The sequence below is a fragment of the Microcebus murinus genome, chromosome 5 (assembly GCF_040939455.1).
Source record: "Microcebus murinus isolate Inina chromosome 5, M.murinus_Inina_mat1.0, whole genome shotgun sequence".
Classification (NCBI taxonomy): Eukaryota; Metazoa; Chordata; class Mammalia; order Primates; family Cheirogaleidae; genus Microcebus; species Microcebus murinus.
The window spans coordinates 101,855,466-101,878,851 of record NC_134108.1 but is presented as its reverse complement, the minus strand read 5'-3'; the positions used below and the strand labels follow the sequence as shown (position 1 = coordinate 101,878,851).

At 39.4% G+C, this 23,386-nt stretch overlaps 1 protein-coding gene and 1 long non-coding RNA gene across 4 annotated transcripts in view; one reads left to right on the top strand and one right to left on the bottom strand.

Moving 5' to 3' along the window:
- BICRAL (BICRA like chromatin remodeling complex associated protein) overlaps positions 1–23,386 on the top strand; it is a 74,819-nt gene that overhangs the window by 9,446 nt on the left and 41,987 nt on the right. The window contains exon 1 of one of the 3 annotated variants that reach the window (XM_012773180.3): positions 1,622–21,394. The exons of the other annotated variants lie outside the window; for them this stretch is intronic. The gene's annotated coding sequence lies outside the window, so the exon portion shown is untranslated. Of the gene's footprint in view, positions 1–1,621; positions 21,395–23,386 lie in introns of those variants that run through there. 3 annotated transcript variants of the gene reach the window in all.
- LOC105875844 (uncharacterized) lies at positions 2,814–22,385 on the bottom strand. Its single transcript, XR_012919325.1, has 2 exons — positions 22,297–22,385; positions 2,814–2,991 (listed from the first exon to the last, which is right to left on the bottom strand). It is a non-coding gene; the product is annotated as an uncharacterized LOC105875844 (long non-coding RNA).

Below are 23,386 nucleotides of genomic sequence, written 5' to 3'. Positions count from 1 at the left end.
AGCCTACTACATCTAGGCTGTATGGTACAGACTCTTGTTCCTAGGCAACAAACCTTACAGCATATTACTTTACTGAATGCTGTAGGCAATTGTAACACAATGGTAAGTATTTGTGATTCTAAACATTGAAAAGGTACAGTAAAACTGTGATATAAAAGATAAAAATGGTGTACCTCTCTAGGGCACTTACCATGAATAGAGGTTGTCAGACGGGAAGTTGCTCTGGGTGAGTCAGTGAGTGGTGAGTGAATGTGAAGGCCTAGGACATTGATGTACACTATGGACCCTGTACACTTAGGCTATACCACATTTATAAAATCCTTTCCTGAATAAGTTAACCTTAGTTTGCTGTAACATTTTTACTTTATAAACTTTTAAATATGTTTAAACTTTTTGACTCTTCTGTAATACTTAGCTTAAAACAAAAATACAATACAAAAATATTTCTTCATATAACTTCTTTGTGTTTTTAAAATTTAATTTTTTTTTTGTTTTACTTTTTTGTTAAAAAAAATACACACTAGCCTCGCCTACACAGGTTCGGGATCATCAATATCAGTGTCTTCCACCTCCATATCTTGTCCCACTAGAAGGTCTTAAGGGGCAGTAACACACAAGGAGCTGTCATCTCCCATGATACCTCCTGAAGGGCCTGCCTGAGGTTGTTTTACATTTAACTTTATAAGTAGGAGTACATCCTAAAGGCCAGGAGTGGTGATGGCTCGTGCCTTTGGGAAGCTGAGGCAGGAGGACTGCTTGAGGCCAGGAGTTTGAGACCAGCCTGAGCAAGAGTAAGACCCCCACCCCTACAAAAACTAGAAAAATTAGCCGGGCCTGGTGGCATGTGCCTGTAGTCCCAGCTACTCGGGAGGCTGAGACAGGAGGATCACTTGAGCCCAGGAGCTGGAGGCTGCAGTTACCTCTGATAAGACCACAGCATTCCAGTCTAGGTGACAGCGTGAGACCCTGTCTCAAAAAAATAAAAACAATAAAACGGATAGTAAACATATAAGCCAGTAACATAGTTGTTTATCATTATCAGGCATTATATACTGTACATAATTGTATATGCTATAATTTTATACAACTGGCAGTGCAGTAGGTTTATTTTTACCAGCATCACCACAAACATGAGTAATGCACTGTGATGTTAAGAATTTTTCAGCTCCATTATCTTATTGGACCTCTGTTGTATATGTGGTTTACTATTGACCAAAACATTATGCAGCACATGACAGTACTATTAAATTCTCACAACAAGCCTATAGGGTAGATTTTATCTCCATTTATAGTTTATAAAACAGGTTTAGAAGAGATAAGTAACTTGCCTAAGGTTACATTACTAAGGAACAGAGCTGATATTAGAATATATAATATAGATCTGTGTATCATACATTTGGCCATTAGTATTAAACTTGTATTTTTTTTTTTTTTTTGAGACAGAGTCTCACTTTGTTGCCCAGGCTAGAGTGAGTGCCGTGGCATCAGCCTAGCTCACAGCAACCTCAATCTCCTGGGCTCAAGCAATCCTGCTGCCTCAGCCTCCCGAGTAGCTGGGACTACAGGCATGCGCCACCATGCCTGGCTAATTTTTTCTATATATATTAGTTGGCCAATTAATTTCTTTCTATTTATAGTAGAGATGGGGTCTCGCTCTTGCTCAGGCTGGTTTCGAACTCCTGACCCCGAGCAGTCCGCCTGCCTCGGCTTCCCAGAGTGCTAGGATTACAGGCGTGAGCCACCTCGCCCGACCCTAAACTTGTATAAGTTTAATCTACATCTTAAGGCCTTATATCTAGAGGCAAAAAATTAAAATTAATCTACAAGTGATTGCCAGCTAAACATTTGGGGTCTTACAAATTAGAATTGATTGACCTTTGCTTCAATATGAAGAATAAGGGAAAAGTAGTGCTTTTTAATGATAAATACAAATTGCAACCAAAAACATCAGAATTTCTTAAGTTTGTAGTCAAAATAAATTTTAGGCCAAAGCAGTTATTTTGCCCTTTTACAGATAATTCAGTTTTTATTTGCATAGTATGGTAAGTCAGTTGTGGGGTCCGTTTTAGCTATCCCTCATATTTTAGCATATATTTACTAGGAATCAGAGATTGAGTCGTATCTTTCACTTTTAAAAATCCCAATCGGAAAAGAGAGGACACTTGGGACCTTAATTAAACATATGATGTAAATCAAGTTGTTCCCTTGCTTGGACTGTTGTCACTGTAAGCACAGTAATTAGGGTACAGATGTGAGGGGGAAGTACTGTTTGAAGTGTATAAGGTGTGATTCACTTTAAAGAAACATTCTTTAAAGGCCATATGCAGGATGAATGTAAGGGATATTTACTAAGTCGTGGGCAATGAAATAACATCAAAAGGAGTTATTTTCTTTTTCACTCTATAAGAAAGATTAGTCATGGTAGGCAACGGTAGGAAAAGACCATGAAACATTCCTCCTGTGGATTCTTTTTTTTTTTTTTTTTTTTTTTCATTTTGGAAGACAATGTCTGATTTTTTTTTTTTTTTCATTTTGGAAGACAATGTCTGATTTTTTTTTTTTTTTTTTTCATTTTGGAAGACAATGTCTGACCTCCTGTGGATTCTTGAGTTCACTGGTGCTGACCCACAGCTCTTGAGCACTGTTTGTTGCTCATTGAACTGTTTGAGGTAGTACAGGAATTCTTTGTGGATGGCTGCAAGAACTGTTGAGTTTTCCACCTCATCCATTGAGAACCAACCTTCCCCACTACTTAGTAGTAGTAGGCCTAGTTTGGGGAGATGAAGAACTTCAAAATCTGGTGGTAAGTGTAATATGGGAGAAAATTTCAAAATTTATTAGGCAGACTGCAAATATTTTGAACATTACCAAAGAGTATTGAGATTGCTATTGTATGTATTAAAGTCTACCATCTTTAAAAGTTGCCTATAGTGAATTTCGTATATGATTCCTTTTATTGTAATTTTTCTTCAAAAAAGATAAATCTTGATTCTGTAAAGAAAAAAAGATAAATCAGTCTATTTGGTTTCTTGGTTAAGTTTTGATTTTAGAATTGGTATTCAACACTCCTTAGAAAATATTTTGCAGTATAATAACCACCACTTATCAGTGGATTTTTAGCAATAAGGATTAGAACCCTAGCCTAAGGTATTCCCCTGAATTTAAAAAAAAATGTCATAGTTGTTAAATAAGCTTAGCTTTAGAGCAATATATATGAACGTTTTATGAACGTAAAACAACTTAGTTTGTAATTTATTGTAATTTGTTCTTTGCAGAAATCATTTCTCAATAATTAGTTGAACTGGAGAAACCTAGATGCCATTTAAGAGATGAAATTTTAAATCTCTATATTTGTGCTTGGCAATTAAAGATATTTTGATTATATATGAAGTTAGAATTAATATCAAAGGAAGTTTTCCAGAGCAAATTTTAGTTGAATAATCTGGAATTAACCTGGAAAGTAGAATATTAGATTTTTCTTTTTAATGTGGAGAAATGTCTTCCAATTTAGAAGTAACTCTTTCCCTGTATAGATACTTAGAGATTGTTACCTACCCACAAAAAAGAACAAAAAGTCAGATTTTTTAAAAATATTTTTTTCTTTTTTTTTTTTCCACAACAAATGTTTTGCATCTTCTTGGCAAAAAGTCAGATTTTTAAAACTTGATTACTGAGAAGAAAAGTTGTTTTTGAGTGTGTGTTTGTGTTTGCAGAGGCGGGGTCGCACTGTATTGCCTAGGCTGATCGCAAGCAATCCTCCTGCCTCCCACAATCTGGGGTTTACAAGCATCAGGCTGCCCTACCAATTGTGTGGTTTTGATTTGAAAGTATTTTTTCTTGAATTTAAAATAAGTGAATGCTGCTATATTTAAATTTCATTTAACTCTGATATTTCCTAGAGGTGCAAATAAATATATTTAGAAATAGGCCAGTTTATTCTTATTTCCTGTTTGTATTCTCATTCTCTAGATCTGTGAGAATTTTGGGTTGGAGAAATCCGTGAAACTCCAAGCCCTTTTCTGTAGGTGTGATCACACTTAAAGGATGAAGATTTACAGCTGGATATGCTTGGAGCTACTTCTACCCAAGGCCTCAAAATGGATACTTTTTTTGAGAGAGAGAGAGACAGGGTCTTGCTCTGTCACCCAGGCTAGAGTGCAGAGAGCATTAGCATAGTTCACTGCAACCTCAAACTCCTGGGCTCACGTGATCCTCCTGCCTCAGCCTCCCCAGTAGCTGGGACTACAGGCATGCACTACTGCGCCTGGCTAATATTTCTATTTTTGGTAGAGACAGGTCTCACTCTTGCTCAGGCTGGTCTGGAACTCCTAAGCTCAAGCATTCCTCCTGCCTTGGCCTCCCAAAGTGCTAGGATTACAGGAGTATCCTGAATCCAGAGCATGACATGGATTTGGTATGATGTATTTGTGCCTTTAAATTTACACCTCACACCGCCAGCTTTTTTTATTTTTAAATTTTAAAACTATATTGTTATTTCTCTTTATAAGTCTGATTTTATATGTTCTGTGATATACCTAGAATTAATTTTTTTGTTACACTATATATGATGTAGATAAAACAATCTGACAGTAAATGTCAAAAGAGAACAATACAGGCCCGACGCGGTGGCTCACGCCTGTAATTCTGGCACTCTGGGAGGCTGAGGTGGGAGGATTGCTTAAGGTCAGGAGTTCAAAACCAGCCTGAGCAAGAGCAAGACCTCATCTCTACTATAAATAGAAAGGAATTAATTGGCCAACTAATATGTACATAGAAAAAATTAGCCAGGTATGGTGGCACATGCCTGTAGTCCCAGCTACTTGGGAGGCTGAGGCAGCAGGATTGCTTGAGCCCAGGAGTTTGAGGTTGCTGTGAACTAGGCTGATGCTACGGCACTCACTCTAGCCTGGGCAACAAAGTGAGAGACTGTCTCAAAAAAAAGAAAAAAAAAAAAAGAAGAATGCAAAGAAAAATGATATATGGGTAACCACGATGTTTGCAAAAGAGGCACAAGGAGAACCTTAACTTACTTAGAAATGTAAAATAGATACTCTGTCATATAAAATACCTGATACATACTAGAGAAAATTTGCTTATCTTTTTCTATATTAGTACTAATATATTATTTGCTTATCTTTTTCTATATTTTCTTAGTACTAATATATTACTGTATATTCTTTTTTATTTGTGCTGTCAAATTTTAAGGTTAATTTAGACATATAATCAATTAAGTACTTAATACAAGTCATGCAGGGGTCTTTTTACTAATCTCCTCACTAACACTCACAAAGAGAATTAGGCATGATAACTGAAAAGATCTGCATCTAATGTTAATGTTCAAGATAACTGAAAAGATTTGCATCTAATGTTAGAAAATTGTCTAATTTGTTTTTCCAAAATGTGCACTTTGGATATACAGAGAGGTAGACTGAAATCGTAATGTAAATGAATAATTTCGACATATTTTCTTCATTACAGTTAGAAGCTCCCCAGCTAGAATTTCTGCTAGTATTAGATTTTAAAATGTGACATAAAACCTCTTCGACATTAACATTTTGTTTTTGTCATATATTACCTAAATTCCCAACTCATAATTATCAATTTATGTTTTGCATTTCAAATTACCTTACAATGAAAGTGTTACCTAGAGCTTGACTCTCAGGAATGTCTTCAGGATGTATGAGGCAATGAATGTCACAATGCAAATATTTTCTTTCCAAAGCATGACATGGATTTAGTATAACGTATTTACACCTTCAAAATGTTTTCCATCTGGGCCAGGTGTGGTGGCTTATGCCTGTAATCCTGGCACTTTGGGAGGCTTATTTTATCTCTACAGAAAATACAAAAATTAGCCAGGCATTATGGTGGGCACCTGTAGTCCCAGGTAACTTGGGAAGCTGAGGCAGAAAGATCACTTAAGCCCAGGAATTCGAATTTGCAGTGAGCTGTGATGATACCACTACACTCTAGCCCAGGCAACAGAGCAAGACCCTGTCTCAAAAAACAAAACAAAACGAAAATATTTTCCATCCTTTTAAGATTAATTTAAATTTTTCTCATTTTTTTCTTACATCATACTGCTTTCCATAATGTTTCTTTTCTAAGTGGAATGTCATTTTGAAAATTACTACCGTAACTATGTACTATGAAAGAAAAAGGCACTGCACTGATACTTCATCATCAAATATTTATTAAATGCTAATTTTGTATAGAGCACTGGGAGGGCATCGGAACACATAATCTAGGTGGGTGGATAATATGCCCACACAGAAAAATACACAACAGTATAAGGGAAGTGCCAATGAGTAGTACCAGCAAGAGCAAAGGAGAGAGAATACCCATTCATTTAACAAGTATCATTGAGGGCTGAGTGTGGTGGCTCATATCTGTAATCCCAACAAGATCACTTGAGGCCAGGAGTTCAAGACCGGCCTGAGCAATAGTGAGACCTTGTCCCTACAAAAACATTGAAAATTAGCTGGGTATGCTGATGCACTGCTATAGTCCCAGCTACTTGGGAGGCCAAGGCAGGAGGACATTTGTGTAAGCCCAGGAGTTTGAGGTTACATTGAGCTGTGATGAGGCCACTGTACTCCATCCTGGGTAACAGAGTTAGACCTTGTCTCAAAAAAATAATATATATATATGTTATTAAGCACCTCATGTGTGCCAGGTACCATTCTAGGCTCCTGGGATGCTGCAGTGAACAAAAGACCAAAGCCCTGTTCTCCTGGGGAAGACAGATGATAAACTTAAATTAATTTTGTAGTATGTTATAGGGGTGAAAATAAACCAAGATAAGGAAGATTGGAGTGCTGTGGGCTAGGAAGGTGGTCATGGTAGGTCATGACTGTCTCTGAGCAGAGACTTGAAATAAGGGGAGAGCCTGAGGATGTATGGAGGAATGGCATTCCAGGCAGAGAGCAGCCAGGGCAAAGGGCTGAGACATGAGCATGCTTCTTGAGTTGTGGGCATGGCAAGTCAGCACAGGCTAGAATCATGGGAGATCCTAGAGGTTGGGGGGCAGGGAGAGCAGTTGTATAGGTCATTACAGGTTTTCACAGTTGAGTACAGAAAAAAGGATTTTGGTTTTACAACTGAGGGAAATGGTGATTCATCGGAACCTTTTGATATATGTTTTAAAAGGGTCACTCTGCAGTTTGGGTTGAGAATAGATTATAAGGAGCAAAAGTAGAATAGGTAGGAGATGCTGGTGGCTTGGAGAGATATGGCAGTGGAGGTGGTACATGGTTGGATTGTGGATCTATTTTGAAGGTGTAGCTGTGGGATTTCCTAATGGATGGGATGCGAGGTATAAGAGAATGAACAGTCTGGGGTTACATATAGGAAGTGGAATTTGAATTGGAGCCTAAGGGATTAAGAGAACTTTCTTCACCAGAAGAAGATGGCATAAGCAGAAGGATTTAGGTGGGAAAGAAGAAAATTCAGCAGAGTTTGTTTGAGAAGGGCAGACAGTAAGGAAACTTCTTTGGATGGGGTAAGAAGTTTATAAAAGAGGAGACAGAGAGAAAAAAGGGAAGGTTGGCAAGGGACATTAGGATCCGTTTGTGAATGCACTAAATTTAAGGCCTAAGTATTTAAAGTTTTCCCTTACAATTAAAAAATCATAAAGATATTCAAGCAAGGCAGTAATTTGACTTAAATAGAAAAAGAAAGCCTTATAGTTAATAATAGCCTTGGACCAGACAGATCTGTGTTCCAGCACCTGCTCTTTTCCTTGTACTGCCTGGAGTAAGTCAGGTAACCTGTCTGAGGGCATGTGCCTTAATTTCTTCCTGTAGATTGAGAGTTCATCTTTCAGGGAGTTTGAAAGGATTAAGCGCATATAAAGCACTAACATTCTGCCTCTCATATTTGGGTCTCAGCTATTACAGCTTTTTTATTATTAAATTGTTATAGAAAGGTAGTATTATAGCAGTATTTTGTTAGACTAGTCTGCTTAAAGTGACTAAAGAAATGAATGGCTCCTTTAGAAAACCAAATGAACTTTTTGTCTGAAGTGAATTATTCCCGTCAGCCAGTATTTCATTCAAGAACTGGGCTTCATGTCTTGAAATTCCTATGGGTTGTCCAGTAGTATGTACTTTTATCAGAGCAGCAGGAGGGTAAAATGCAAAGTTTTCCAACAACATTTAAAGATCAAATCTTACAGATTCCCCTCTTGGATATTCCCATTTTAGTATAGAAAAGGCTCTGAGAAAATTAGCAGTAGGTACTTGCTGTCACTTTAAAACCCAGTTTCCAAAAATTAGTGTCCTGCTGAAATAAAGACAAGGGGAAAAATCTCTGCATTGTTTGGGTTAGATGCAACTATCTTTTTTTTTCCCCTATCCATGGTTGTTTGAATCCACAGATGCAAAACTTGTGGATGTGGAGGCCAACTGTACTCTAACAGCTCCTTTCTACAGACCAGTGCCAATAACTTTCTTCCCACTCATGCATACCTTGTTACAGTGATAGATTTAAAACAATATGCTATACTTTCCCCACCAAAAATACCTCATATTAAATTGGTTTAAAATTTTTAGAATTTTAATTGATGGAGTAGCGAGGTTTTTCCTATAGGAGAAAGTGTTTAGGATTCTCAGTTGCTATCTTTTGGCATGAGAAACATTTACAGAAATCAAACTCTTCCAAAAGTCATGATGTTTCTGTCCACAAAGATAAGAAACAGCATGGGCTTGGGAGTCAGAGATCTGAGTTCAAACCTCAAACCTCTGTATCACTACCCACAAACTCTGCAGTATTGAGCAAGTGTCTTATGTTCTCCACAAAAATAGGGATAATAATACATGCCTGACAAGATTGTTAGGAAGGATTAGAACCGTGTGAAGTACGTGGCAGAGGGGAGGTACTTTGTAAATGTTAGCTGCTATTAAAATTATTATCACCTCATGTGCCTTGGTTATCAATTAATAGCAAAAAGGATTTTCATAGCAAAAAGGAATTGCTATTAATGTTACTGTAAATATCCATACTGGTATGTGTTTATTTTCATGTGCATTGATAATGCTTTCTGCAGTTTGTGAAAAATAGTTTCAGATGTACATGTCTTGATTTCCATTAAGATTATGAGCTGGAATGTATAACATACTTGGGTATGTGTGCGTTTTGTTTGTTTGTTTGTTTGTTTTTAGAGACAAGGCCTTGTTCAGTCACCCAGGCCAGAGTGCAGTGTAGGATCATAGCTCAGTGTAGCCTCAAACTCCTGGGCTCAAGTGATCCTCCTGCCTCAGCCTCCCAAGTAGCTGGGGACTATAGGCTTGTGCCACCACAACTGGCTACTACCTGTGTGAGTTTTGTGTTTCTTTAATCCTTTATACCACCCCTTTAGCACAGACCTAATAAATAAATAATCATTGAATTGAGTCCTCCCATCATTAGTATGACACATTACAGTGGTACTGCTCAATGTTCTTAAAACATTTTTAAGCTTAAAAATAGTCCTCTCTCAAAAAAGAGAGTTATAAAAAAAATAGTCCTCTTGTTTTCTCATTAAAAAAATTGATTTTGTCTACACATCTTCCTTTTGAGTTTTGAGCCTCCCTTTAAAAAGGGAATCTTCAGCATTTCTTCTTTGGTGACATCATTTACTTTGTAAAATGGAATTTTGTTTGTGAACATTGTTAGTTATTTTCATAAGGCTTGTTTTTCTTGGAACATGCCATAAAACCAAAATATTTTGAATGTTACTCACTGACAAAGAGCAATGAGAGTCAAGAGTTTGCATAATAACTTTAACCAGATTGCTAATACTAATGCTTAATAAAAATAAAAATATATTTTGTTTATAATTACTGCCATTTCCAAAAATTTTTAAGCAGTTCCATACATAGGGGCAGTAATATATACAAAATGCACTAACACTGAGTAATGGCATCCCTCTATTACCACATCATATTTTAGTAAATTTTGTGACTATGGGATGAGAATGCAGTGGCAATATCCCTTTTTTTTTTTTTTTAACTATTTATGACTGGCATCCTACAAAAATGTTCATTGTTTTTAAAAGTAGAAAAAGGGCCGGGCGCAGTGGTATAATCCTAGCACTCTGGGAGGCCGAGGTGGGTGGATCACTTAAGGTCAGGAGTTCGAAACCATCCTGAACAAGAGTGAGACCTCGTCTCTACTACAAATAGAAAGAAATTAATTGGCCAACTAATATATATAGAAAAAATTAGCCGGGCACACTGTTGCATGCCTGTAGTCCCAGCTACTCGAGAAGGATTGCTTGAGCCAGGAGTTTGAGGTTGCTGTGAGCTAGGCTGATGCCACAGCACTCACTCTAGCCTGGGCAACAAAGCGAGACTCTGTCTCCAAAAAAAAAAAAAAAAAAAGATAGTTTCAATTTAATGTCTCTTAATATTTAATAGAAATCAGGATAGCAGCATTTCTTTGCATCATTTCTCATTAATTTCCTGTGTATTGTTTTCCATAGTTATTAAAATGCCCGTAGTCTCTTAGAAAACACAGTACAGAAGTATAAAAACATTTTTCTTGAGCCAGCTGGGATTTTTCCCTTATTGTAGATTTGATTTTTTTCTTTTCTTTACTGTCTAGTGTTGGTACCCTCAAAAAGCCATACATGGGTGTGCCAGAAATTGTTCAATTTAACATTTATTTTTGAGTCTTTCAAAGGGCACAACCATTGTTAGTATAATAAATTATTGTGCTAAATATTTGGAGACCTCAAAGAATCATTTTATATGTATGTTCAGTATATAAATCTACCTAACCCCCCCTTCTTTTTAAGAGACAGGGTCTTTCTCTGTTGCCCAGGCTGGTGAGATCATAGCTCACTGCAACCTTGAATTTCTGGGCTCAAGTGATCCTCCCACGTCAGCCTCTTTAGTAGCTGGGACTACAGGAGTACACCATCAGGCCTGGCTAATATTTTTTAATTTTTTTGTAGAGACAGGGTCTTGCTATGTTGCCCCAGGCTGGTCTTAAACTCCTGGCCTCAAACAGTCCTCCCACCTTGGCCTCCTAAAATGGGAGTTATAGCCACTGTACCTGGCCATAAATCCCTTTTTAAGGAGGTTTATTAAATATTAAGTGGATTGTCTTAGAAGGATATATAACATGTTGTCCTGTGTTTGCTTTTTTTAAAAACCACCATCACAGGAGGATGTCATGTGGATCTTAAAAAATGGTATTTCTGGCAAGGCCAGGTAGCTCACAGTGGCTCACAGTGGCTCATGCCTGTAATCCCAGCACCTTGAGAGGCTGAGACAGGAGCATTGTTGGAGGCCAGGAGTTCGAGACCAGCCTAGGCAACATACCAGGATCTCTATCTCTACCAAAAAAAAAAAAAAAAAAAATTAGCCAGGTGTGATTGTATTCGAGTAGAGTTATGTGCGCGTGTAGTCCTGCTACTCTAGAGGCTGAGGCAGGAGGATCGCTTGAGCCCAGGAGTTCAAGGCTGCAGTGAGCTATGATCCCGACACTGCACTTCAGCCTGGGCAACAGAGCAAGAACTTGTCTCAAAAAAAAAAAAAGGTATTTCCTTATTCCTGAGAGAGTTGAACCATCTGACCATCTGATTCGGAACAGAGGTAGGAATCAGTTGATTCCTCACGGCTTTTTCTACACTGCAGAGATGCCTGGCTAGAGCAAGGGCTTGGCATGAGCCAGGGGATCCTGGACCATGGAAGACTAGCCCTGTTGTCCCAGATCCTGTGCTTTATGATTGTGAGAAAATGCTCATGCGTAGACTAGCTGCATGTTCTTGGAAGGTAAATAGTACTGTTTACCTGCTATTACACCTTAAAAAGTTGGTCCTTTGGAGACCACAATCTTACGAAAGCAATTGTGTTGAATAAACAGTTATCAGGCATTGCATTAAACTCTGGTGACACAATGATGAAAAGAAACTGACCTAGCTTTTGTGGAACCTTAAACTTATGGGGGAGACAGAAAAACAAAGTACAGTCATGTGTCACTTAATGACGGCAATACATTGTGACAATGCACCTTTGGGCGATTTCGTCATTGTGTGAACACCATAGAATGTGCTTACACAAACGTAGGTGGTTATAAACTACTACACACGTAGGCTATATGGTATAGCCTGTTGCTTCCAGGCTACAAACCTGCAGAGCATATTACTGTACTGAATACTGCAGGCAGCTGTAACACAATGAAAAGTATTTGTGTATCTAATCATATAAAAGGTACATTGACAATATGGTATTATAATTTTATGGGACCACCATCTATGTGTGGTCCTGATCAGTAGTTGACTGAAACATTGTTAGGCAGTGCATGGCTGTATTGTCATACATGTGCCAGGTGGTAAGATGTCAGATATGCTGTAGGTACATGAATAAGTGAATAATTAATTTTGCTTGGAGATTTAAGTAAAAGTAAAGAAAGAAAGGCCGTAAGGATAAGTAGGTGTTGTCAGTTGCCTACTCGGAGGTGGGTGAGAAGGTCTTTTGTCTTCTAAGTAGAAAGATACGTGCAAAGTCAAAGAATTGAAAAACTGGTAAGTTTTGAAGACTTTAAACAGTCAAGGTGCCAAAGAGCCAAGGGTTCCTCACGCATGGGTGGGGTGGGTAGAAGTACAAATGAGGCTAGTGCCTATGGAGATGAGCCAGTATATTCAGCTCTCTGATGCCAAAAAACCATGCAGTCTAAAAGTTGCTCGCCTTTGGGGTGAGAGGATTAATTGCTTTCTCAGCAGTACTCTCGTAGCACTTTATGGTGTATTTAACTTTGGGCTCTGCTTTAGTTGGGAGTGGAAGATGAACATAAGGAAGACAGCCGTATAGAGCAGTGTGTGATCTATGTCCGAAGACACAGTTGCTTTCAGAATTCTGGACGGAGAATTCTAAAGACAGCCCAAGGTTGTCAGAAAAGGATTCACAGAGGTGGGAGTCAATCTGGGTTTGAATACTGGTGGGAATTTCAGTAGATACTGGAGAGGAAGACATTTTGGGTAAGGAAATTGTCACCTGGCCAAGGACAGATGCTGGGAAAGTGTGCATTGTGTTTGGAGGCTAGAAGAGTGGCAGTTTGGCTAGAATAGAGCGTAAGGGAATAGTGGGAAATGACTTTAGCCCCGTTGTATGTTCATGGCTTAAATATAATTCTTTGTTTTCCACTTTAGAGAGTTCTCCCATACGAATAACCTGATTTCCAAAGTAAGAAAGACATACTTTCTTGGAAAACTGAAGTATTCAAGGAAAAGGGAATAAACATTCTCTTCATGGTAGGCCCAATCCTGTTGCAGGTTTGCCATCTTGTGGCCAGCACACTGGGGAGGTGATAGGTTCATTTGCAAAAATGATTACTGAGCTCCTATTATGTGCCAGGTGCTATTCTGGGCACCATGGTTCATTGGTGAACAGACCTCTGCCTCTGTGGAGCTGACTTTCTAAAGTAAACATGAGTAAATAGAGTAAAGGGGGAAGGAAGAAGTGGAGGAATTGTTTGGTGCGAATGAGTGGAAAGGCACTAATACTGAGGGTGGTTTAGAATGATGCATCCCCAAATAAGATTTTACCTGCAGCATCTTCCCTGCAGTCAAATTACCAAGAAACTGAATGCCTCCCTTGAGTTTGGAGAGTCAGCCTCAGTTTGTATCTCTGAGTCACCCAGAGGCCCTGTTTGTAGGTCCCACCCAACTCCAGTCAGACCTGGAACTGCTTCCCAAGTTTGTTTGAAATTTCCCAAGGAAAACTAGTAACCCCAGATCCAGATTCCTGGTGAATCACAGTCTCCAAGGGTTGTCATGCGGGAGGACAAGATTCTATTTATTTTTCCTTTTTTTTTTTTGAGACAGTCTCCTGCTGCCTGGGTAGAGTGCTGTGGTGCCATCCATAGCTCACTGCAACCTCCAACTCCTGGGCTCTAAGCAATCCTTCTGCCTCTGCCTCCTGGGTAGCTGGGACTGCAGGTGCATGCCACAATGCTGGGCTGGTCTTTTTCTTTTGGTGGAGACAGGGTTTCACTCTTGCTCAGGCTAGTCTCAAACTCCTGAGCTCAAGTGACCTTCCCGCCACCTCGGCCTCCCAGAATGCTAGGATTACAGGTGTGAGCCACTGCACCTGGCCTGAACCAAAGTTTTATACTGCCAATGTTAATGGTCATCTTTCCCAACTTTGAGGAATTTCTAGGTTTTTCTCCTAATAATTTTCTTTAGTCTTTTTCACCTTCTCCTCCTTGCTGCTAGAAGGCTCTACCTGGTGACAAAATGAATGAAGAAATCTTTGGTTGAATAATAACTAAAAAACTCAGAGCCAATCATGCTGAGTTTGGCAGGTCCTTTGTGTATTACAGATGGATATCATTGTGAAAATATTAGCATTTTTTTTTCTAGCAAGATGTCGTATTATTTCACAAGAAGCCCAATGACTTCACCTGAAGCAGCTTAGGAACCCCTGCCAAAAACTTCAGCACTTCTCACTTTGCAGTGATAATGAACTGTTGCATGTCTGCTTCCAAAATAAAGTGAGTTCCTTCAAAGCAGGAACAATGCCAGAAGGTGAAGTCTTGCAATTACAAAATTTAACAGCCCAGAACAATTACAATATAGTAAAAGGTAGAAAATGAGAATACTTTATATCCTTATTGACATAAGCAGTTACTTACCCTGGGTAAGTGGCTATTCATAACATAACTTTTTGATCATGATGCTTATTGGAAAACTGCCTAAAAACAATGGTTTACTTTTCAGCTTTGCTTTTCTAGTCCTACAAAATGTTCAGGATATTTGCATTAGTTATTACATTTATGTCATATTCATTTGCTAGACCCAAACCCCAACATAGTACCTGGTGCTAATGTTTGTTAAATGAATAATGAATATTCTTTATACCCACTGAACAACTTTATTAAAGGTAGGAATTAAAGAAGCAGGCTTTCCCATTTCATAAGCTATTCTTCAGGGTAGAAAACAAAAGGAAGCATAGGAGAAAACTGTACAAACAATTTAAATATCTGTCCTTTCTTTCTCCTCTCCTCCCTCTTTCAAGATATACTAATCCTATAATCTGTGCTGATGAACTCATAAACTGTTCTTTACCTCTGAAAGTGATTTTTTTCAAAACCTTAAAAATGACTATACGGTTAAGACATTGTAACAGGAACTAGATTTAACTTTGTAAAAAAAGTTAAAAATCAGACAGCATATATGGAACATGGCTTTTATTTATTTATTTATTTATTTATTTTTAGACAGAGTCTGACTTTGTCACCTGGAGCTAGAGTGCAGTGGCATCATCATAGCTCACAGCAACCTCAAACTCCTGGCCTCAAGTGATTCTCCTGCCTCAGCCTCCCGAGTAGCTGGGACTACAGATGTGCACCAACATGCCTGGCTAATTTTTTAAAGTTTTTATAGAGATAGGGTCTCATTCTTGCTCAGGATGGTCTCCAACTCCTGGCCTCAAGCTGTCCTCACTCCTCGGCCTCCCAGAGTGCTAGAATTACAACTGTGAGCCACTGCACCTGGCCGAAACATATTTTGTTTTTGTTTTTGTGATTTTGAGACAGAGTCTCACTCTGTTGCCCGGGCTAGAGTGCCGTGGCATCAGCCTAGCTCACAGCAACCTCAAACTCCTGGGCTCAAGCAGTCCTTCTGCCTTAACCTCCCAAGCAGCTGGGACTACAGGCATGTGCCACCATGCCTGGCTAATTTTTCCTATATATTTTCAGTTGGCCAATTCATTTCTTTCTATTTTTAGCAGAGACGGGGTCTCGCTCTTGCTCAGGCTGGTTTCGAACTCCTGACCTAGAGCGATCCGCCCTCCTCGGCCTCTCAGAGTGCTAGGATTACAGGCGTGAGCCACCGCTCCTGGCCAAAACATGGTTTTATACACTGGCTATTAGGCAGCACCAGACGGTGACTCCTAAAAGGGGGAAGAAAAGTAGATGAGTCCCATAATCGCCCCAGTTCACAGTTAAGAGCATTCCCAGGCCATAGCTCAGGGAGGGGGAACTCAGATGGAGTCTGAAGATCTCCTGAGTTGAGCCGATACAGGCAGGCAGTAGGTGAAAATGGCTAAAGTTCACAGGGCAGAGTACTAGAGAGCGCAGGCACTGCACAGAGAGAAAACGATGGAGATCTGCGGAGTGTCTCCCTCAAGTCTTCAGCTGGTAACTGATGTGTGTGAGAAAACTACCCAAGTCCTAAGAAAGAACCGCTTGAAAGGATTAGGGAAAATACTACTTGGAGTTCACACAGGGTAGAAAATAGTTTGTGTTCCCACCTGCAAGAGTGTAAAAATCCTTATAATTTATGACACATCAAGAGAAGGACTCAGAAAGTTACTGCCGTAGTATAGGGCAAAATGAGTCCTTGACTAAAGATTTACAGAGCTTAAAAGCAAGCCTCAAAAGATTCAAACGGTTTATAAGTAACTGAGTTTTGTCCCAGACTAAGCTCAAAAATATCTATAGGGATACAAAAATATCCCAGCACCTGATGATGTAAAATTAACATTGTCTGGCAGCCAATCAAAAATGACCAGGCATGGCTGGCCAGGGTGCCTACACCTATAATCCTAGTGCTTTGGGAGGCCAAGTTGGGAAGACAGGGAGGGAGGATCGCATGAGTCCAGAAGTTCGAGACCAGCCTTGGCAACATAGTGAGACCCCATCTCTCCACACACACATACGCACAATTGGCCTGGCTTGGTGGCTAACTCAGTCCCAGCTACTCAGGAGGCTGAGACAGGAGGATCGCTTGAGCCCAGGAATTCAAGGTTATAGAGAGCTATGATCATGCCACTGCACTCTAGCCTGGGTAACAGAGTGAGACCCTGTCTCTTAAAAAAAAAAAAAAAAAAGACCAGGCATGGAAAGAAATAGGAAAGTACCACCCTTAATGAAGAAAAAAAAAAAAATCAATCAACAGAAATAGATCCAGAAATAACACAGATGATAGAATCAGTAGAGAAAAACATTAAAAACTTGCCACTATCACTATTTTGCATAAGTTCAAGGTAGAAAGATTAAACATATTAAATTAATGACATGAAATATTTTTTAAAGGCCCAAATTGAACTTCTAGAGATGAAAACAAAAATGTTTTAAAATAAAAATACACTGGATGGGATTAACAGCAGATTAGTCACTGCAGAAGAAGAGGTTAATGAACCTGAAGACATAGGAATAGAAACTATCCTAAATGAAAGCCAGAGAGATAAAAAGACAAAAACAAAACAAAACCCAGCATCAGTGAGCTGTGGGACGCTTCAAGTAGCCTGATAATATACGTGAAATTGTGGTCCCTGAAGAAGGAGGAAGGGCAAAAAGTATTTGAAAAAAATTAATGGTTGAAATTTTTTAAATTGAGGGAGAACTGTAAACCTGTAGATTCTAGAAGCTTAATTAACCCCAAGCACAAGAAGCAGGAAGAAAACTATACCAAAGCATATCATAATTAAATTGCTTAAAACCTAGTGGTAAAGAGAAAAATATTTAAAGCATCCAGAGGAAAAAAAGACATTATGAAAAAAAGAAAGATAAGAATGACAGCAGACTTCTCTTTGAAAATAATGCAAATCAGAAGCAGTGTAGCCATATCTATAAAAAACTAAAAGTTAAAAAAAAACAACAACACTGTCAATCTTCAACAATATGCCCAATGAAAATATATTTCAAAAGTGAAGGCAAGCCAGGCGCGGTGGCTCACGCCTGTAATCCTAGCACTCTGGGAGGCTGAGGCGGGCGGATTGCTCGAGGTCAGGAGTTCGAAACCAGCCTGAGCAAGAGCGAGACCCCGTCTCTACTATAAATAGAAAGAAATTAATTGGCCAACTAATATATATATAAAATTAGCCGGGCATGGTGGCGCATGCCTGTAGTCCCAGCTACTCAGGAGGCTGAGGCAGCAGGATTACTTGAGCCCAGGAGTTTGAGGTTGCTGTGAGCTAGGCTGACGCCACGGCACTCACTCTAGCCTGGGCGACAAGCGAGACTCTGTCTCAAAAAAAAAAAAAAAGTGAAGGCAAAATACTTTTTTAAAGATATACAAAAGCTGAAAGAATCCTTATCAGTAGGCCTGCCCTACAAAAAAATAATAAAGGAAATCCTTCAGGAGGAGGGAAATGATACCAGATGGAAATCTGGATTTACTTAAAGGAATGAAGAACACTGAAAATAGTAAATATGTGGGTTAAAAAAAAAGTGACTGCAGCTCTCACTAAACTTTTAATAGGTCAGTCAGAGAAAACAGGATTCTGAAGACTGCAATTGTTCCATAGTTCATGGCTGCTTAAATAAAGTCTAAACAATCCCTTTGCTAACTTCAGCACCTTGTAGATGTAAATTTGTTTGTAAATTATTGGGAAATTATGATTCATATTATACTAAATCAATACAAATAAAGCAAATGTCAGTAATTTCTCATACTTTGGTAAGATAACCTGTTGTATTGTGTGGACTCTTGGTGGTCTTTTACATTTTCAGCTTGTAAGTCATCATCTTTGCTAGACTGTTTTTGGAAGAAGAAGAAGAAGAGAAACAGAAAAGGGAGGAAACAAACATTTGTAATAGTGATTTCAGTTTGTGAAGTATTTGAAATCCTGTTTCGTGATTCTCAAAGGTCAAGCTTAATTTTCTTCCACTGCCACTGGCTTAGAACATCTTAAATAGGCCAAATTGATTTGCTCAGCTAGGTTTCCCGAAATATCCATTCTTGAAACCAGTATGTTTCTTATTATGAGAGCTTAGATTTTTCTCCCTCTGTGTGAAAAAATATTGAAATAGTCTGTCGTCTTCCTTCATATCTCTGCCTGGGAGGCCTTTGAAGTCTTTCTGTGACCTTAATGAAAGCCAGACTGTTTTTAAGATGCAGTATTCCTTTTGGACACTGATGTAGATGACCCTTGAGGCCACTGGGCTGCTTTAAAATGTTCTGAGTATTTGGCATCTGGGGGATGCTTAATGAGAGTGAGCCTGACTCAAGGTTCTTGTGTTTCACAGATCACTCCGTCTCCTCCTTCTCCTTGTTTTATTTGATATATTTTTTAATAGGTTTTACATGCATGTGACCAAAAATTGAAAAGGTATGAAAGGACATATGAATGAAGAGTGCATTCTCCTCTGTTCCCCAGCCACCCAGAAGTGACTAGTGTTACAGTCATTTACGCACTTAAAATTTTGACAGATAGTGCTAAACTGACCCCTCCAAAGGTCATATGAGCCTATACTCTGTGGGTGTATAAAAGTCCCTATTTTCCCACTCCCTCACCAGCTTAGTCCTTAATCAGACTTTTTTATCCTTGCCATTCTGACAGGATAGTATCTCATTTTAATTTATATTTTTCTTATTATAAATGAGGTTGATTATTTTATATATTTAGGAGCTACTTGTCTTTTCCTTTTTTATGAATTTTTGTTACTCTTTTTAGTTTTGTTTTTTAGAGACAGGGTCTCGCTCTGTTGCCCAGGCCAGAGTGCAAATGATGTCATCACAGCTCACAGCAACCTCAAACTCCTAGGCTCAAGCAATCTTCCTGCCTCAGCCTCTAGCCTCTCCAGTAGCTGGGACTACAGGCTCGGGCCCCCACACCCAGCTAATTTTTCTTTCTTTTTTCTTTTTTTTTCTGAGACAGGTTCTTGCTCTGTCGCCAAGGCTAAAGTGCAGTAGTGTCATCCATAGTTCACTGTAACCTCTAATTCCTGAACTCAAGCTATCCGCCTGCCTCAGCCTCTCGAGTAGCTGGGACTACAAGGTACATGCCACCATGCCTCCTGGCTAATTTTTCTATTTTTTGTAGAGATAGGATCTTGCTTTTGCTCAGGCTAGTCTCGAACTCCTGACCTCAAGTGATCCTCCCAAAGTGCTAGGATTATAGGCATGAGCCACTGCACCCAGCCCTTTTTGATGAATTGATTATTCCTACCTTTTGATATTCCACAAGGCTTCTGATTAACTTTTTTTTTATTTATAGGAGCTCTTCATGTTTTAGGGGAAAAAAATCCCTCTGTGATATGAGTTGGAAGTATTTTTTCCAGTTATTTTTTGTTTGTACTTTTTTTAGTCTTTGACTTTGTTTAAGATATGTTTTTTATCATGCAGATTCTTTTTTTTTAATAATTTTATTTAATTACAATTACTATCTCCTCTCTTTTTTTATTTTTTTTTCTTCTTTTTCTTTTTTTTTTAACTAGGAAGTTAAAGGTCTATTTTCAAAATTCTATTTTTAGCAATAGAGTCTTGCTGTGTCATCCAGGCTGGTCTCAAACTCCTAGCCTCAAGCAGTCCTCCCACCTCAGCCTCCTAAAGTGCTAGGATTACAGGCATGAGCCACTGCACCTAGCCTATCATGCAGAATACTAAAATTTTATGTTGTTGAATTTGCCAATCTTTCCTTTTATGACTTCTGTGTCTTATGACATACTTAGACTTTCCCCACTCCAAGATAATTTAAAAAAGAATTTTCCCATATGTTATTCTAGTACTTTAAGGTTCTTTACTCTTAGATCCATCTGGAATTTAGTTTTGTGTAGGATGTGAGGTATGGATCCACCTTCTTTTCTCCTTACGGTTAATATCTTTTCCTCACTGATGAAATGTTACTTTTATACCGTGTCCTCTTTCTTGATTAAACACTGTTATTCAAGGTATTTGTTGATACAGTTAGGAACAACTTTAAATGTTAGCTTTAGAGTAGTAGTCAGGTGTCCAGGGCAGTGATTTCTGGACTCTTGGGGTACCTAAGACTTTGTAAGAGCTATAGCTCCCTTCCCTCCATGACAAATGCTCTCGTCCAGAGCTGCTATTACTGAAGGTCACGTGTCCTAGTCATGTGTGTTGGGCCAAGAAATAATTTCTAACTGCTCATCTGGGAATTTCCCCTCACGGGGGGGACTCATCTTTCACACAGACACATAAAATTCACCTGGTGCCAGCTACCCATCTAGTGACTCCCAGCTCATTACTTGAATGAGAAAAGAAACTCAACAAGAGCCCGGAAGTAAAGAGAGGATCTTCCCAAAGAAAACTGAACTCTTACGCTTTTGAGTCATTAGTGTCTGATCTGCAGGTTGTCGTCCCATTATAGAATCGTAGTCAATTTTTACAGTTTTACTTCAGTAAATTTATTTGGTGGACTGTATGTCATCTCGGGGGAAGGAAACCCCGTATTAGGCTATATTGTGACTGCATTTTGGCACTATTTAAAGCTTGGGGTACAGGGATAAGGATCACCTCTTTAAATTGAAACTTTGTAAAGTCAGAAAAGAGTGTGGCCTTTTAAAAAGTAGAATTCTCAGGGTGCCCTTTTTTTTCAGGATAACCTTGGCTGTAAAGACTAATAGAGTTGTACATACGGGGAGCTGGAGGAGCCTGTCTGGTGGGGGGCCTGATGCCGCTGATAGGGGGTGCTTGTCCCCAAGGAGCCTTCTCTCACGTCAGGTGTGTGACCAGCCTGTTTTGTTTGGTAGAGGGGATATACAATGGCTTTTAATTTCATTCAATATTATAAAATTGCTCTTTGGTTTGGGCTACTCAAGGAACAGTCTGTCACTTTGAACTTTGGGGTAGCAAATGCTCTCTGTGCTTGAAAGTGCTGGTGGCAGTGACACCTGTCTAGAGTTTGTTTATTAGCCCGTAGGGCATCTCATCAAGTAGAGGAACTAGGTAAGAGTGTAAGGGAGGGAGGGAAGCCAGGAGAGCTGTGAAAATGGCTTTTCTTTGGTGTAGACTATTTTTCACTTACATTTTTATGAATTAGTTGTTCTTAAGACTGTTAAACACTTTTAAAAAGTAAATTGAAAAAGATACAGTTTAAGTGGTCATATTGAAGTAAAGAAATAATATCCACTTTATAGGCTTAATGATACATCATAATTAGCTAATTTATTCCATGTGATTGTGATGTCTGGGAGACAAGCCCGGTATGATGATGAGCTGCTGTTAATGTGATTCTATCCTACTAAGTATCATCAGGATTTAAGGGAAGACCTTCCCAGAGATTCTTGTATATCTATTTGACGATAGCTTTCCTGTTTTTCCCTTCCTGTCCCATTTTTTACTCCTCCAAAGTCATGTTATGCTGGTACAGCCATGCCAGTGTGCCCTTGAGTAACTCCAAGTCTGAATCCTAAAAAGCAGCTTTCACTTAGCCAGCTGCCTTTGTCAATTTCAGCCTTGGATGTCACCTCTTGGTAAGCTTTTCCCACTCTTCCTTCCTCCTTCCCCACCCATCATCTCTTCTCTCCACTGAGTTCTACTCCAATGGATGGTAATCTCCCAGATCACCCAGCAGCTGAACGAATTCACCCACCAAGGGGAAGCCCCACACTGGGGTTACTTACCCCTTCCAGACTCTTCCTGAGGAAAGCAAGTGACCTTCCATGTGGCAGAAGTAAATGTATCTTAGTTTGGCCTTGTGTGACTTATAGAAGGGGAAGTTTCGGGGAACTGGAGAGAAGATGCATTTTTAACAGAGGAAAAACATTTAGCAGAGACTGTCCCTTCTGCCTTCTTCGGGTGTGTCCCTCTTCTGGGCATCTCGTCAGGATTTCATTCCTCCCTCCAACTGCCGTTCACAACTGCCCTTTCCAACTGCTCCAGAACTCTTGGCCCTGGCATTCCGTGATGTAAATTATTCCACGCATGGCTCGAAATGGGTGTGAAGCAGTGTTGCCAGGTGTCGGATCACTAGTGTAAGTTTACCGGATCTCGGGGGAAAACTGCTCTTGGAATTTGTGCAGTTGTTATTGTTTCAGCCAACGCACAGTTGTTTTTCTGGCTAAGCTTGACGTTGTCGCTGGCTGGGGAGACAGCAGCAGGGCCTGGAGTTGGGGTGAACTTTTGGTTGAGATTTTCTATTTTAAAGATTCTAGTGTTAGGATATAGATTGTTTGGAATTGAACACTGGCAGTGCTACTGCAAAGAGGAGGACCCAGGGCCTGCGGGCCAGAGCCTGTAGCAGCACTGCCTTGGGGTGAGGGTGCCCCTCTTCTGTCTCAAAATGCAGGGAGAACCCACGTTTCTGTCTTCCTAGAGATAGCCAGAATATGGCAAGAAATCAAGATTGATCACCATGTTTAGAAACATAGGGTAGAAAAATTAAAAGACTTCTATATCTATGAGACGTTTTCTTTTCTTTTCTTTCTTTCTTTTTTTTTTTGAGACAGTCTCACTCTGTTGCCTGGACTAGAGTGCCATTGTGTCAGCCTAGCTCACAGCAACCTCAAACTCCTGGGCTCAAGCGATCCTCCTGCCTCAGCTTCCCGAGTAGCTGGGACTACAGGCATGTGCTACCATGCCTGGCTAATTTTTTCTATATATTTTTAGTTGGCCAATTAATTTCTTTCTATTTATAGTAGAGACAGGGTCTCACTCTTGCTCAGGCTGGTTTCAAACTCCTGATCTTAAGCGATCCACCCGAGTTGGCCTCCC